The following is a 16,657-nucleotide window of genomic DNA, read 5'->3' on the forward strand; positions in this document are numbered from 1 at the left end:
ACCCTTCTGGCTGCTTAAATTGCGCTCCCCGGTATCTGTGTGTGGGCTGAGGGTTTCTCGGTGTATCCTCTACAAATACGTTTTGTAGGAAGCAAATTCCATCTGAATGTCTTGGAATTAATGCATTGCTTTCACTCTGCATCTGCAATGCAATTAAGCTGTTTTCCTCGTCCGCGTTAGGAGATTAACAGCATATGTGACTAACGCGGGGTCATGGGGAGTCTGACGGAGCAGGGCTGAGCCTCCTGCTTGTGTGCGGGGTCAGGTCGCGTGCTCGCAGGGAGATTTTCCCAGAAGTGTGGTGTTGAGTTTGCCTGAAGCAAGTGGCATGTCCCTTACAGCAGCTGAGGAGAAATTTTATCTCAAAACAGATGCTGTGCCATTTCCTGGTGTGAAGGCAGAGACAGAATTCCTCTGCCTTCAACATCGTGGTTAATAGACGTGACTGTGTTGTAGTGTAGTGGAGATGAGGACATGAACGAATTCCTTCACAACGCGTGAATATTCTTCTGTAACTCTGGACTCAAAAGGTACATTTCTGGGTAATTCCTAATACTGTTTTTTTTCTCTGTGTTTTCCTTCTAGTTGTGGCCTTCCTGGTGGCATACCATCAAAACAAGCAGCTGATAGGAGAAAAGGGGCTGCTCCCATGTAAACTCTACCTGCAGAGTGTCAAAAAGTATTTCAAAGGGAAGATAAACCTGGATGCGCTGAGCTATGCCCCAACAATCATCTGGTTTCTGGACTGGTCGGACATGGACAGCATCTTGGACAACATCTCTGTGGTCGGCCTGGCGACTTCAGCCTTTGTACTGGTGACTGGATGTGCGAACATGGTCCTCATGGCTGTCCTGTGGGTTCTCTACCTCTCCTTGGTCAACGTTGGACAGATCTGGTAGGTTAACGGTCTTTTTGCCTTGTTTTTTTCTCTGTAATTCTTATGTTTATTGTACCTGCTGACATTCTGTTGCCCTTTGAGGTTGGTAATCTGGTAGGGAGTGATGTGGGCACGTGAGAGAAGGACGTTCATTTTTCATTCCAATGAATTACAGGCATGCCCCTGCTCTTTTGCCCAGTAAGGAGGGCTTGCCACCATCCTCTGTGAGAGGAGCAGCAGCTGCATAACACGCCATGCTACACGTTGCCCCTGCAGTGCAGTGCCTTCCTTTATGGCTGTCGCAAGGGAATTCCTTTGAGATGGTTTATCAATTTTTAGTTCTATCCAGAGGAGAGCTGGAGTCCTCCAGATAAATGTACAAAACCTGTGGGAGGGGAAAAGGAAAGGAGAAATAGTGAGTGTCTGCGTGTTGCCTTGCTGCAGGGAAGGGCTGTGGTGTAGACTTTGGTTTTAAAAAAAAATAAAATTTGTCAGTGCCCCAACTGGATGATAGGCTTCAGCTGGTCCTCGTGCTAAGGCCCCAAAGACACACCCTAAAGGAATGGGCCCTTGGGAAACCCAGCTTTGTTAGCTCACCTCATCAGGTACCTGCACCTCTGCCTGTGTGGAGCTGGTGCAGTAACTCTGGGGAGCTGAAAAGCCACGCCATGAAGAGGTGCCCAAGGCGAGGATGTGGTACGTGTTTCTCCGGCGTGGTCTGGCTGCACAGCATGTGGCAGGGCACCCTCGTTATAGATGGGATCAGTGAATTTAATTTTAAGGATTTGCATGTGGTGGAGCAGCCCTGCATCTAGTCCTGTCCCATTCATTCCTCTCCTACTCCAGCTGGTATGTAAGTGGGTGAAGGATAACAGCTTCGGTTTTCTGAAAAGCTCTGTTCTCTGAGCTCTTAACTCAGTGTGAACTTAAGACCGTGAAAGGAAGCCACAATTTGAAAAAAGTTGCTTTCTGCTGCCCGTTTCCAAGTTATTCCAAAATTGCTTGTCTCTTTTTCTAGATACGTTACTACAGGGCAAATACTCAAGCATCATCCTGCTCTCCAGAGATGCAGGAGTCTCTGCCCTTACAGCAGCAAAATCTAGCTGTGTTGCTTGACTTCTGTTTGGGGGTGAGATGGGGAGGGAATAATGCTCCCCCCGCTGCCAAAGCACAGCGTGATTCAAGCTGGAGGGTGGGCCTGTGGGGGTAGGAGGCCGAAGGCTTGACCTGGCCCTTCAGGAGCAGGCTACCTAAGAAATTAGCATAACGAGCTTTGTTAGTGCTCATAATGCAATCTGGAGTGCTCAGCGTACCGGTGTGGCATTAGCAGCGTTGTACTGTTCTCAGTTTTAAAAAACAACCAAACGGAAAACCAGACTGGAGTGTGTTCTGTCCCCCGCTGGGCAGGCACGTCCTGCACTGCTCCTCTGCTCCCAGTCGCTTGTCCTGGTAAAGGTGGGCGGAAGGTGGGGTTGTGGACCCTCTGCAGGTGCTGGGGGGGTCCTGAGGTTTTGCTGAAAGGAATCCGCTCATGTCCATGTAGCTCTGAGTGGCTGTTCTGTCTTTCAAGTCTTTGAGGGAGGAGCGGAAGGACAAGGGGATAGAGGGGAGCCTTTTTCCCCTGGTGTGCTGAACCACCACCAGTGTCCAGCAGACTGCATCCAAACGCCTCCTCCCGAGGGGGTTTTGAAGCTCAGGACCAAGCATTAGGTCTCTTTGCAGCTGCAAAGGCGATGAGCTGGCTAGCAGGAATGCAAGCAGAGCCCAGAGCTTGCATTCTGTGGATGCTGTGGTTGAAAGGAATTGCTTCTTGATTTTTGAGATAAGGTGTTTTTTTTTGTTGTTGTTTTTTTTTTTTTTGCCTCCTTTGCTACTTTAGATTTGGAGTTTATAAGTTCCACTGCCCCAAGCAGGTAGCTCCGGGTGTGCAGCAATAACACTGAGGGAACAGGGCAGGTTCTTCTGGGGGAAGGGATGAGAGAAAAGGTGGGTGGGAAGGAAAGGTGGTACAGGTGGTGCTGCCTCAGCTTCATCTCAGTTGTGGCATCAAATGCTTTAAACAGGAAATTAGGTTCTTTCTCCTAGGGGTAGGAGAAAGGAATCAAAGCAACCCAGCAGTACAATTCAGTCATCTGTGGTTACGTTTTTCATTAGATCCTCTGAAATGGGTCACTGGGTGGTCAAAAACATATTATTATTGTGCATATACTGTGACATTCAATTCCCTGGAGAAGGGGATGCCGGGCGCAGTGCAAGGAAATGTGGGGAAAGAGAAGGGGGGGGTTGTAAATAATTTCTCATCATCCTCCAGAGATTTGTGGTGGCACTTGGCACGGGCTGAGAGTACCTGAGATGTGCAGAACTCTGCTGGTTGCGGGTGGCAGCGCTGGCCTTGGGACTGAGGTGGCTTTGAAACTTTCTGCACTGATTTTCAGGTGGTGTTAGGTGGTCTCTTAATGTTGGCTCCCAAGTGTGGACAGGTGGAGAGGTTTTGATGGGGTCTGACTCGTCTCCAAAGCATCTGTTGAAGACCTCAGTGACTTGTAACAGGGCAAAAGATAACGTTATCAGGCTTTCCTGGTCAGAGTTACAGGATGACTCAATGAAGGTGTCTGAGATGAGGAAGAAATTCCCCCTGTGGCCCTGTTATTTGTGGTTATTGTGCAGGCAGCCCTAATGGTGCTCTGCAGGCGCTGAGTCCTGTGGACCGGCGCTGCTGGGCATGGACCCGTGGGCTGATCCAGCAAACACTCCTGGGCTGTTAAGGGGGAAGCCAGTTCAAGGAAGATACAGGGGGACAAGGAAGAACAGAGTTCTCTTTAAGCCAGTGAGGAACAATTTATTCTTTTTATTGCCTTCTTTTTTTCCATTTTAATTTTAAACGCTTCTATTTGTTTTGGGCTGGAGTCTCCAGACCCCGAGTGCTGCTGAAGGAGCGAGTCTTTCAACTGCTGTCCAGCTGGCTTGGGCTCAGAGTCAGGGAAGCTTTGGAAGAGCAGACCGTCCCCTGGGAGAGGCAGGACACGCCGCCTGCCCCCTGCTTCTGCTGGCCACCTCCTCTGAGCCACGGCAGCTGGGGAATGGGCCACGTGCCCGGGGAGCTGAGCCCGCTGTGACAGCACCACAAGGGACGAGCCGAAGGTCCCTGAGCATATGGTAACACCTTCATTTGGTTCTTAAAAGCACGCACAGACAAAAAAAAAAAAAAAAGGATTTAAAATCCAGAAGGAGAAGGGTGCTCGACTGGATGGCAAAGGAAGGTAGTTAATGACTGCGGGAAATGAGGGGCTGGGGGGGACGAGGCCACTTGGGCCCAAACTCTGGGGTCACATCCTCGGAGGAATCACAGAATTACAGAATCACAGAATCAGCAGGAAACAGCAGGGCCAAGTACTGGAGGATGGAGCTGCCCTTCTGGATGGTCCTGGTACTTTGCATGCGTGGTGGGTTTTAAAAGCTACTGTGCGTGCAGGGAAGAAAACTGTTCCTGCAGCACGACGTTGGCGTGAGGTCTGTGATGGACTTCCCAGGATAAGGAGTGCTTTGGGAACCTCAAAAGCTGAGAACTGGGGCCGGGATGCTGTCCTGGCCCTAGACTCTTAACTTTGCTAGTTTGCAGTCGGCTATGCCAAAGCATAGGTGGACTGTATGAAATAAGGTGTGCTTTGGTTGTGCTCACAACTAGGCTAGCTTTTAGAGATTAACTTTGGTACCTGTGCAATGTGGGGCTGAGACCACCTTTGCCAAATTTTAAGTGGAATACACAGGGCAGCTTTTGTAATTCTGGGCATTTTGTCCCCAGACAAGCTGTGATATTCAGGGTCTGCTCAGGCTAAATCTGGACGTGTGGTCTGGGTCACAGGGCATGCAAGTAACAGTGCCATGCTTGTATCACGAGCTCAGTATGTCTGTCTTAAGATGCTGGATTTTTCTTCCCTCTGCAACTCTGAACTTTTCCTTTTGAGGTAGGAGGAGGCTGTCAGGCATCCAGAAGCACTGCAGGAGCACAAAAGAGTATTTAATGTCTGACCCAGAGGCTGGGTGAAGTGCTTAATTGCTGCGCTGGTTTTCTTGCTGGTGTTGTAGACTATTCTTCATTTCAGTAAAATAACGAGTAAAAAGTGGTCTGAGTTTAACTGAAGCTTTTAAATGAAACTAGAGATGCTTAAAAATTTTTTTAATGGGAACCTCATACTTTAGTGTCCACTTTTTTTACACTGCAAGTCTTGCTTGTCTCGGTCCAGTCACTAGCAGAATGATGCAGCCCTGTAGGTCCGGTACAAATGGCTCTGCCTTTCTCCCTGCTCCTTCCCTCCTGAGTATTAATATGAAGGATTCTAATAGATTTGAACAAGAATGGGAAAAGCTGCCCCTTTGTTTGAAAGGAAAAATGCTTGTTGCGGTGACCTCACGAAGCCTCCATTTGTGGTTTTATTCCCTGTGGGTTGTGCCAGGGCACACGTCTGCAGGGATGGGCCGTCAGCAGAACAGGTCCTTTGTCAGGCCGGGCTCTCTGGGAGAGGTGTTCTAGCAGAAGTTAAATCGTTTTTTGTACCAGAATAGCTAATGCACTTCCAAAGTGAATTCGTAATTCTGGAATAAAATCACTTTTATCCCACAGTAAGGTGTCTCCAGAGAGCTATTACATTTTCTTATATAAACAAACTCTTAAACTACTCTGCCACTGATCTCCTGTTTCTTCTTCTGTTGTTTCCTCAGAGAACCACCCCCCTGCCACCCAACATTCAAATGTCATCTGAAAACCCTTTCCTTTCCCATGGTTATTGCATTTTTCATTTTATGAAACATTGTCCACTGCTAGAGAAGCCTTCAGTGGTACAGTTTGTAAGACACTTGATACAAAAGCTGGAATTGTGGTTTTTAAATCCTATTGCCTTTTTTCCTTTCATGACTAAGATTCTGGTAGAGTTACAAGAGCTCAAGGGAATATGTTAAACAAGCCAATAAATAAAACGTTATAGCATGAGGTGGCTGCAGCGTTCTGTTCAGTGTGTTCTTCCCTTGTGGAAAATGTTGGTGGAGCTACTGCTAACAGATATTTAGGATAAAATAAGACTATGCAAGCATGCTTTTCTGCAGGGAAAATGGATCTGAGCAGCGCTTCACCACTGTACAAACCCCGAGGGTGCTGGCAAGTCCTGTTGGAGCTGTGCTCAGGTGCCCTTTGAAGGCTGCGTGCCAAGGTGGTTTCCAAGAAGTTGCAGATGCTGCAGTACTTTGCCAGAGAGGACATGCATCTGTCTTTCTGCCCCCAAATGTCTGCTTTTTTATGTTTCGCTGATTGAACATAATATTAATAGCTTTTAATTTCTAATATTAAGAACTTAATAGAGGGGCAGGTATACTGCAGGTCATGAAAGCATGTCTGTGAGGTGTGTAATTTAATTGCCATTAAATTACCATCCTCAGAAGTTCATTTACAACAGAGAAAGAAGAAAGCCTTGTATGTCATGGAGGTTTTGTGTTTTATAGGTCTCATTAAAAACCACTTGACCTATGCAGGACTTTAATCACAGTGTTCTGTCTGCTAGCAGATGAACTAGTGAATGGTTCGGGTTGAACTCCATTAAATGCTAGGGGGCTGATGAGATGCTCAAGGCTGTATTTTTCCCTCTCCAGGAGGGCTTTAGTAGCCATCAAATGTACCTCTTCCCAATTTTCTTTCCTCTTTTATGTCTATATCTTTGGTGTTATTTTTATTATTATTAATTATTTATTTAAAGCACTTGGGTTATTGTCTAGTGTCTTCCCATTCAGTAAAAGCTGGGAACAGATCCCTTCTGAGTTTCGTATTCCAGCTTGTAAATCAAGCAACGTGTGAACTGTGGGCTGGATTTGGCCACTTCATTCCCATTTCTAAGTGTGCTGGTTTGTGACCCGCTTATCATGAGGCCATAGCGCTTACAGGGATGGTCATTTAAGGCCAGAAGAGACCTAGTCTGACGTGCAAAATTCAGATGGAAGAATCATCCGCTGAACCTCCAGCAAACCAGAGCCACCTCAAGTGGGAACAAACATATCCGCATGGGCTTGGTGCGTTTGAGCTAATGCACATTTTATTCAGTAGTGTGGGTAGTTCGCTAAGGCTTTCGTGACTGCCCCTGAGCAAGCAAACACTGAAAGATTGCGAGCCGTGCAAGCAGGGAGCAGGAGCGTGGGTGTCCTGGGTTTCACTGGTGTGCTCGGTTCAGTTGGAGAGTTCGCTAAGGCCTCTGTATAGGCAGAAGTGGCTGTGCTGAGCTGTACGTAACTGTATTTAATGATGTGATCTTGGCAGGGTCTTTCCATTAGTCTGTATCCTGCCTTATCTGCCTGTCTGGAAGGAATACAAGGGTTGCGCTAGAGGACTAGGGTTTAATTAATGTTAGCTTTTCAGATTTTAAGCTTTGAAATGCAAGCAAAAATTAATCATGCCTGAATCCAGAGTACAATTTTGAGTATTTTAAAAAGTGTCTAGGTTTTTAGGTAAATCACATTAACGATTACCACCTTGGTGTGTATGCCAAACTGGAGTCATCTGAACTTTGCAGATAACCCTTTCTGCAACCTGGCTTTAGTTTGCTAGCTCTCCCAAGTATCCCAAGGACAACAACAACAACAAGGATACTTAGACTATCTCATTCCTTTATCTGGCCCTTGCCTTGGCCATAAACCTCAGGAATTTCTTTGTTACCGTGGATCACAGCCTCGCATCCCTTTATTCCAAGCTTCCCTCCCTCCTTCCCCAGAAAGAAAAGATTATCTCTAGAAACGTAAACCAAGAGTTGCAGGATCTCGGGGGGTCATCCTTCCTGTCGAGGAAGCTGCTTTTTGGCACTTCCTCCTCCTGCAGAAGAGAGGCAGCGGATCAGTTTCAAAGAACGCTGTGAGCAGACGCGAGGGGTTGATATGACACGTTAATGAAAACAGAGATTAATGCCATGTGACACCGCTGCCTGCACTACAACTGGGAACTAATGAGGCTAACGAGAACCATATTTTTGTTCGAGAGATTAAAATTTAATCACGGCTGAAGTCAGAAATGAATCATTTCACGTTCTCCCCCCCTCCCCCCACCCCCAGCGTGTTTAAGGCTTCCCCTCCTGGCCCTGTGCTGGCTTTCTGGCTCGGCAGCCCCAGAGAGGGGCCAGCCCCTCGCTGCCCCCTCGTCATGGCCAGGATGGAGGCCGGGCCGTGTCTCTGCTCTTCTTCCTCAGTCCCTGAGAGCCGTGAGCGTGGGTTTGGAGCATCAGGCTGCTGAAGGCCATTTAATGAGGAAGTGAAGGTCTGGGTCAGAGCGAGGAGTGCGATCGGGTGTCCCGGGAGGCCTGAGCACATCCCTGCTGTGCCTTTTCCAGAAACCGTGCGTTAGTCCGGGCGTGTGCTGAGAAGGCAGGCGCAGATCCACCTGGTGAAGCGGCCAGGTCTGGCAGACACAGGAATTGAAGCTCTTCACGAGCTGCTGATGGGAGCAGTGCTGCCAAACGCCCTCGCGGGCCGGCACGGGACGCTTGGGTGGCATCTCGGGCCACATCGGTCTGGTTGTTGCCTGCTTCCACGGGTGTATTGCTGGAGGAGGACTGACCCGTGGCAATTCCAGCTTGCCATCGAAACGCTATGAAAAATGAGAGAAGTGGTTTTGATCAGATGGTGCGCCAGGGTTTCTTGAGCAACTGCAGCATGGGAGATGGCAGCATCTGCTGAGGATGTTAATTTCTGTAGCAGGTAGCACCTCTGTTGGTTTTATCTAAATAATAGGAATGCCTGTAGGAATTTAAGTATCCCTGAGAAGAGGGAAGTTGAAGAGGAATTAATCTCTTAAATCGGTTGTATATAGTGTTTTCACTTGCTAAAGTTACTGGCTTTACTTCACTCAAAAATAGCACCTTTGGAGGATTTTTTTTTTAATTTCTATCTTCTGTAAGATAATCAAAGGCTTATTAAAGTCACTAATTGACTGTGAGGGAAGGAGCTGGTCTCTGTCCACACGGAAGCATCACAGCGAGGGTCCCCTGGGACGTGCATGGGGCACTGACCGGTGCTGCTGTGCACGTCCCCTGCGTCCCATTGCCGCTCGTGCCACGGCGTGTGCTCCGTGTTCCTGGCCTCTGAGGCCGGCTGATGGCTTTGTAATCTTGTTAGTTAATCCCGGTAATCGCTTCTGTCTAAGTGTCAGGGCTGCTACCTGCGCGTGGTACGAGGATAACACAGAAAAGCAGTGGTGTGTGTCTGCTGCTCCGCTTCGCAGGAAGCCTGACAAAATGATTTAACCTCGTAGGGCGCAATGCTTTGATAGCATAGCGAATGTTAGCACAAGGCAAGGAGGGATTTTCTTTCGCCTCCTTTCAGCTTCCCCTGCTCTGAACTTGATTTCATGAGAAGAAATGTTAAAACATCAGAAGCAATTAGGATGGGATATGGGGTAAAGCATCTGCACGGGGAGCTGTGTATACTGTACGGACAGCTAATAACATCCCACTGGTTCCTTTGCGTAAACTGTCTCTAGCTTCCAATCGCTTCTGCAAATCACAGCCGATGAGAAAATGAGAGCACAGAAATTATCAGAAGATTATGTGGTTAGTGGCATGGCTGCGCGGTGTCTGATGTACCACGGGGCTTTGCCAGAGACTGAGACAAATATTTTTTTAATTGCTTATTATCTGGCACATCCAATTGCCAGCTGTATCCAGTATGTAGACTTGGGTATTGATTCCACAGCTGAAAGATTTAGGAAAAGAATGAATAATGTTTTTTCATGATTTCTTTTAACTGTAACTTGCCAAATAGCTTCATGCACCCAGTCTGGTCCAGCACACGTTCGTGTTGCTTAACTCATCTAACTTCTCAAACAGCTGTGGTTGGAAAGAATGTTAACACAGCGATTGGTGCAGCCGAAAAGCAATCAAGGCTTAGGGAAGGGTCCAAACCCTGGTGGGATCTGTGTTTACTAACTTCCCTAAGGGTCTTAATCCAGAAACTTATTCCTGAGAGCAGTGCTCGCGACCCGTGGGGCAGGCTCTTTTCTGGGTTGGGGTTGTCCCATCACGGCGGTGGCCTGCGGGGCTGAGCCCTTACTGGAGACGTGTTCCAGATCTGCCTGGGCAAACAGCAGCGCCGTGCTGGGGAACGGGAGGACAGCGGCTGCAGAAACAGGAGTGCTCTCCCGGGGGAAGGGTCTGTGGTAGAAAGTAGATGGAAGCTTGCATTAGGGTAGCTTGTGTCTTCATGATCTTAGTGTAGAAGAAAGTGCCATGCTGTCACCGACACCCGTAACCTTGCTGCAGACTGCATTTAGTGGGGAATTGCGTTCAGTTTCTCAATGGCTGGGGGGGGGGGGGGGCAACCTTTGGAGAGAAATTAATGCAATTCTTTTCTGAAATGAATGGGATTACTGATATGCAGTTTGCCTCAGATTTTACCCGTCAGTATGCTGGCAGCTGGCGCACAAAACCTGTATGCTGCGGTGTCTGACCAAGCCAGGCTGCAGCCCTCCTGCGCCTCGTGTTCCAGGGAGTGAACGTATTCCAGCTGATGCTGCCCCCTTCGTCTTCCATCAGGGCTGTTGTGCTGGCTCTGCACGTGCTTTTGTTCACAAAAAGCGGCCGTGCAGGGGAGCACGGGGGTTTCGGCAGGTCAGGCAGCCTGGTACAGCTCCAGACAAAGCGGGGCTCAGGGGCTGCGGGGCGCTTTGCTGTCCCCATGCTGCTTCCCGCTCCCCTTCGCACGTTTCCTGCCGTAAATTCGCAGTCTGCTTTAAGGAGCAGCTCAGAGCGGGCTTCCCGAGGCTGCCATCTCAGCGTCTGGTTTTGGCACTGGAAGGATTTAACCAAAGCAGACTTCACTCGAATTTGGCAAATTCTGCCGTCATGTACGCCAGGGCTCATAATAACTTCAACGTCGGAAATGAGCACAGACAGAAAACTTGGCGAGTGCCGGCCCTTAGTTTGGGTAGCTCACATTTGGTCTTTAACTAAGCCTCGCTCCGTGCCTTGCAAGGGGAAAATAAAAGGGTGTATGGCCACTTCGGCGGCTTGCCGCGGGGTGCGTGGGATGGGGAGCGGGTGTGCAAGCACGCGCCGTTGCTGCAGGACGGCCGTGCCCTTCCTCGTCCTCTGCTTTGCTCCAGTTCTGCTCAGGCACCTTTCCCAGCACCATGTGCAAACTGAGGCATAAAGCTCCTCTTCCAGCCATTTTTTAAACGTTATCCCTGTTCCTTCCATTTAAATGTGGATGTTGTAATTACAGAGCGCGGAATCCCAGTTTTTAGAGATCTGCGACCACAATAAAGCGAATCCAGAAACCAGCCGAGTGGTTTCATTTACTACCATTCTAGCTTATTTCCTCCCCCCGCAACCACTGTGCAATGCTAAAGGCTTGGCAGCAACTGAAACCAGCTGTCAAAAATGTTTCTTACCCCCGCGCTTTTAAGTTAATGATGTTCTGAAATTAATGGTGCACTAGACTAATTCTGTCATCTCGTTTTGATGGGCTCGCAGCCTCTTGGTCTCTTGCGAGTGGTATTTGCCAACTGGCTTCTTTGTTTTGAGGCAGTGCGCTTAGGAAGTGGATTCCCAAGTGCAAGGTACTGTGTGTGTCTATGAAGATGTGTGTACGTGTATAAAAAATAGATATATAGAAAAGATGGTTTTAGTCCTGAAGTGTTTGCGGCTTTAATTTGGTTGGTGTGCTGTGGTTCGCCAAACGAGATTTCAGGCACGTAAGCCGGTAACTTTTAGGGGTGTCACACACACGACAGCAGCGGGTGAGGGTTCCTTCCTCTCCGTGCGGCCGGGAGGTGTCAGCCAGCATCGTGTCTCCTCGTGGTGCTGTGCAGGAAGAGGCACAGCCCTGGAAGCAGCACAGAAAGCGGGCTGGCGTGCTGGAGGAGCTGGGCTGGCGAGGGAAAGGAGAACTGGGAAAGGAGACAAGTCTTTTGAGTACCTGAAAGTAGCAGAGGAGATGGAAATCAGGTCAATTTTCTGTGCTTTTGTAATTTAGCTCTTTTTTCTCGCCTAATGCACTGCCTGGATTTATGGCAGGCAGCTCCTCCAGCTTTCCTTCTCACCAAAGTCTCAGAAAAAAGCTCTGAGGTCTGTCCATCGTGTGCGCGTTTGGTTGTCAGCTGTGGTCTGAGGCTGCTGGTACCTCCTAGGGAGCAGCCCTGCTGCCTTCACTCCTCGCTGTGCATGCAGGGGGAGTTGTTACCTCTCCATCCCTCCCCAGCAATGAGTACCCCCAACCATAATCTCTGCCCGGTTTGCATTACAGGGAGGTGCTGCTGTAGAAACATCTCTTCAGAAGACACCAGAGCTGTATGCTGATGGAGAATAGAAATCACGTCTGTACTACCCAAATCCTTTCCCCCATCCCGAGCTATGCAGCCCAGAGGATGAGAGGTTCGTAGTGGAGATGAAAGTTGACATCTGGGTTCACTTTCCGTAGAGGATGTTCTCCACGGAGAACAGTGAGAAGCTGTTAACGCCAGCTGCAGCTTGGGGATGCGGCAGTGAGTTATCCTGCCTGGGGAAATCGCTTCAGTTGGAAGAGTCTTGTGGGGTCGGGCACTGCCAGGCTGTGAGTGGCGGGGAGGATGGGTTTTTCGCTATTATAAATACAGATGCGTTTTCCTAGCAAGCACTGGTACATGCAAGATAAAAGTTCCTGTCTTTTCATACTATTTATTAGTAGGCTCCATGCAGAATTTTGTCACTATTTACAGTCCCTGTTCCAAGCAACTCTTGCATTAACCAATTTGTGTAGCTGTGGGATAGGTAAGTGGAGAAAGAATGTAAAGTTATCAGGTAAATGTGGCCAGCCTGCTTTTCCTCCGTGAGCAAACAGAAACAGACATCCTGCATGCTTTGCATGCAGAGAGGAGGTAGTTACACAGAAAAAGGAGGGACTCCTTTCCCTGCAGGAGCCGGTACACCCTGAAGAGCAAGGTGATGGCTTTGTTGCATGGCTCCGGTGGTTTTGGTTGAGTTGGGGCTCATGCAGAATGGAGCCATGCCTTCAAGCCAACGTGGCTCGGTGCTGGAGAGTGCACTCGTTGGGACCAAAGTAGCTTACTGCAGTCTGGACCGTGCTGTGCTACGAGTTTTTGCTTTCCAGAATATACTGGACCTGTACTGGAATTAATCGGCATGAGAATGGGGTGAAAAGAACTCAACCCCAATATTTGGTGTTTATGATCCCCAGCTGATGCTTACAGTCTCTCTGAGTGCGATGTGAGATTTGCCTCTAATGACAAGCCATGGCTAATTACAACGTTTCTCTGACCGGAGAACAGAAATGACATCACACTTGTATTTGATTTAGAAAATATGAATGGAATGCGCTTTGAATTTGCAAAATTTTTGGGTTTGACAATATGCAGATCAAAAGTTGCTCTATTGAAATTTTCCCAACCTCTCAAAATGAAATCCATGTTTTTTTTGTCATCATCTGTCAGTAACGTTTCAAATTCCAGGCAGGCAGGGAGTGACGAGATAAATACATATTTAATAAACACTTCTGTTTACTCCGTATAAGCAAGGAAGAGGACTTTGAAAAAGGAAAAACAGCAATTAGGTTCCAAACTACAGGCTGAAGTCCAGGGGAATTAGGTACCTGCTTGCTATAAAAAATATCCCTGCGAGAAGCCCTGCTGCTTTTATGTATTTGGAGTTGGCCATTTTCTTTGGTTTCCTTGGCATTTGTATTGCAAGCTTCTTCAGAGAAATAAATTCACAAGTGTTTGCCTGTCATCACATGACAAGTTATGGAGCCTAGATTGATGTAATCAGCAACAGACACACATCAGAAAACTATGTGGTTCAGAAGAATACAATATTTTATTAATTCCTCATTTTGTGTCTCTGTGTGTGTGTTTTAAATGAGCCTCAGGGGGTTCTTTACTTCTGCCAAGAAATAAGAATAATTTGTACAAGTTTGTGTTGAACTGTGCCACAACTGTGGTGGAGAACAGCGAAGTCAGGTTGCCCTTAATGACAGATATCTTCATAAAGAGCCCCTTTTATTAACAACCTTAAAACTTATCGTGCATCTTAAAGTTATCGCTTTCTACACATCAGTACCCTTGTATGAAATGGTTAAATATGAACTAAAATATTTAGATCGATTTTTTTTTTTATAACTATTTGGGGTACCTGTGTGTGGTATAGGATTTGTGAATAGGACACTTTTGATAAGAGAAAATTTTCTGAAAATAGAAAATATTTAGAGGACTTTTTTTTTGGTTTGGGTGGAAGTTGTTTTTCTCTTTTTTTTAAATTTTTTTTTTTTTTTTTTGGGGGGGGGGGCATGTAGGTCAGATAAAAATAATAAAACTTTGGACTGAAGCCCTAATGGGAAGAAACCTGTTAGGGAATCTGCCCCAGCTTCAGCTAATGGTCCTGTGAGCACAAATCCTGTCCAGCTGCCGGTGCTGCGGAGCCAGTGACAACATCCACAGCCCCAACATCTCCGTGCTGTGCTCACAGATGGGTGCTGCTGGATCTGTGGCTTTGCGAGCAAAAGAAAGCAGCAAAATAGGCTTCAGGAGACATCCCTTCTATCAGGGTGCTAAGTAGCTAAGGCTGAAGGAAATCTCAACGAGAAAACTAGTTCAAATAAAAAAGAATTACATGATGCCCCGAGGTGTGTTCATGTAAACGTGCTACAGCAGGCATGCATTGCTTTGCCTGAAGCACGGGGGATTGCTAAGCATCAGTGCACAGTCCTCAGCTGGCAGACGACGTGGTGCTAGACTCCTCTGTGTTTTAAAAAAAGAGGGGAAAAAAGTTTATCAGCAAGAGGCAACTTCTTGCTTTTCAGTAGTGTGGGCTTCTTCAGAGCTTTGTTTTTAACAAGTTCAGTGTAGCCTGGTTTTCTTCTGCTTGGGAGGCCCTCGGCACGCCTTGGGAACCGTGAACCCATCCTGTGGCGGAGCCTGGTCAAGCTGTGCTGTCGGCTAGGTTGTCTGCTCGCGAGTTTCTCAAGTCAAAGAGGGCGAGGAGCTGCTCTTTGTGAAGCCAGCTCAGCCCAGGTTGTCTGTCGGGATTTGGGACTGCGCTGTCTCTTTTGGGTGTGCTGCTTTAGCGCCTTTACAGAAAGATAGGTGACTGGTTGCTTGGAGTGCTGAATAACAGCTTAATTCTTCCCCCAGAGGGTTGAGTTGGCTCTTGCCTTTCCAGGCAGCAGGGCAGTTTGAGAAGCAATTTGCCATTTAGTGCCTCCGGGTTGCACGTTGCGCGGTTCAGACGTGTTTTCATACTCCTTGACAGATGTTTTGAAATTCAAAACCTGTGTGAAGTTTGAAATAAAAGTAATAATGAGGCGTAAGTCCCTATGTTTGAACGACTGAGTTTAATTTTTTTTTTTTGCTTTTTCTCCGTTTTGTTTTGCAGGTATTCCTTTGGTAAGTGAGTAAAAATGAGAAAAATTCTGCAGTAATAATTTATTGGTGCATTTGTGGGTATGTAGTTTTTACGTTACTCTAGCTTTCTCTTTCTCCCTCTGTCTAATGTTTAAGTTACGATTGTCTTTATTCTCTGCCTTTCATTGTTTTTCTCTGCCTATATGTCAGAAATGGAATGAAAGGAAAAGTGGAAGAAAAAACTGAAAGGAAAACTGGAAGTAATTCTGTAAATCGAGACCGAGGGAGGCTTGGCGGAAGGGTTGTGTAGCCACCAACAGCATCATTCGGAGCGTGATTAAAGATGAATGGTTAAATAAGCCCAAGGCTACCAAACGAAATGAGATCTGAAGGACATCTGCTGGGAGGGAATCTGCATCTCTGAAATTCTAGTTCCCTTTCTGCTAATGATTTGTGTGAACATCAAGAACCTTGTACTCATTTTATCCTTTTTCCTGTTGGTGCAAGGTGCAGCTATTGCTTCCTTGGAGATCTGGGAGATTGATTTGTGCTTTGCACAGGTTTGGTTTTGTTTCAGCGTAAAATATTCCAACCCACAGTCAGAGTCTAAATGGAAGTTTAGAAATCTTAAGTAGAAAAATTGTTCCTCTCTGTGGAAATATTAAGAAAACAGCTAGAGTACTTCCGATTTTTGGGTGGGGATGAACAATGGCATGGCATAACGTCCTAAAACAGCATCTTTTGCTATGCCTGCTCATGCTTTCAGCTTGGTGTTCAGTTCCTCGGATAGGTGAGGTGGAAAGGAAACCAGTCACAAATAAAAATTTTGGTCTATTATAAGGCACAAGAGTAAAGTCCGTTTGTGTTGCGTGTATTAGTGAGGCTTGCAAACCTGATAAGCAGGTATGCCTCCCCTTCAGGGATTTGTATTCATCTCCCTGTGTAGGTTGGTCATTTTAATAAGTGGACTTAATATTTGGGTGTACATGAGATCAGAAAGATGATGCTTCACCAAGTGGAGAAGCAGAGGCATATGGAGACCTGTTCTCACTCCCGCGTATTTTAGCTAATCGTTCCAAACAGAACGTGGAGATTTTAACCAGCTGGATTTTACAATATGAATGCTCACTGTAGTGGAGTTAGTGAGGACACCCGTCACAGTTTTAACCCAAGTTATTTGTCTTCTGTGTGTTTTCCACTTTCACCGATAGCTGTAGAAAAACTGCCTTTGCTAAGTGCTATTTTACATTTCTGTCCCTTTGTGTGCCGACTGGAGAGCCACCCTGTGAGGGCTCCTGAAGTCCTTTGTACGCAGTAGGGTCTCTCCCTTCCTTTTTTTTGGCTTAAGGACTATTTCTGAATAAGATGAATGAGATGTAAATCTTGAGCTACTTTTGTTAGAGTACAGGAAAACCACAATATTT

The 16,657-nt window shown here is 47.1% G+C and overlaps 1 protein-coding gene across 1 annotated transcript in view; it reads left to right on the forward strand.

Annotated features, from left to right (window-relative positions):
- Nucleotides 1–762: 762 nt before the first annotated feature.
- LMF1 (lipase maturation factor 1) overlaps nucleotides 763–16,657 on the forward strand; it is a 184,066-nt gene continuing 168,171 nt past the window's right edge. The window contains exon 1 of the mRNA XM_040574410.1: nucleotides 763–895. The gene's annotated coding sequence lies outside the window, so the exon portion shown is untranslated. The remainder of the gene's footprint in view (nucleotides 896–16,657) is intronic.

The sequence above is a fragment of the Cygnus olor genome, chromosome 15 (genome assembly GCF_009769625.2).
Source record: "Cygnus olor isolate bCygOlo1 chromosome 15, bCygOlo1.pri.v2, whole genome shotgun sequence".
In the NCBI taxonomy this organism is placed as follows: domain Eukaryota; kingdom Metazoa; phylum Chordata; class Aves; order Anseriformes; family Anatidae; genus Cygnus; species Cygnus olor.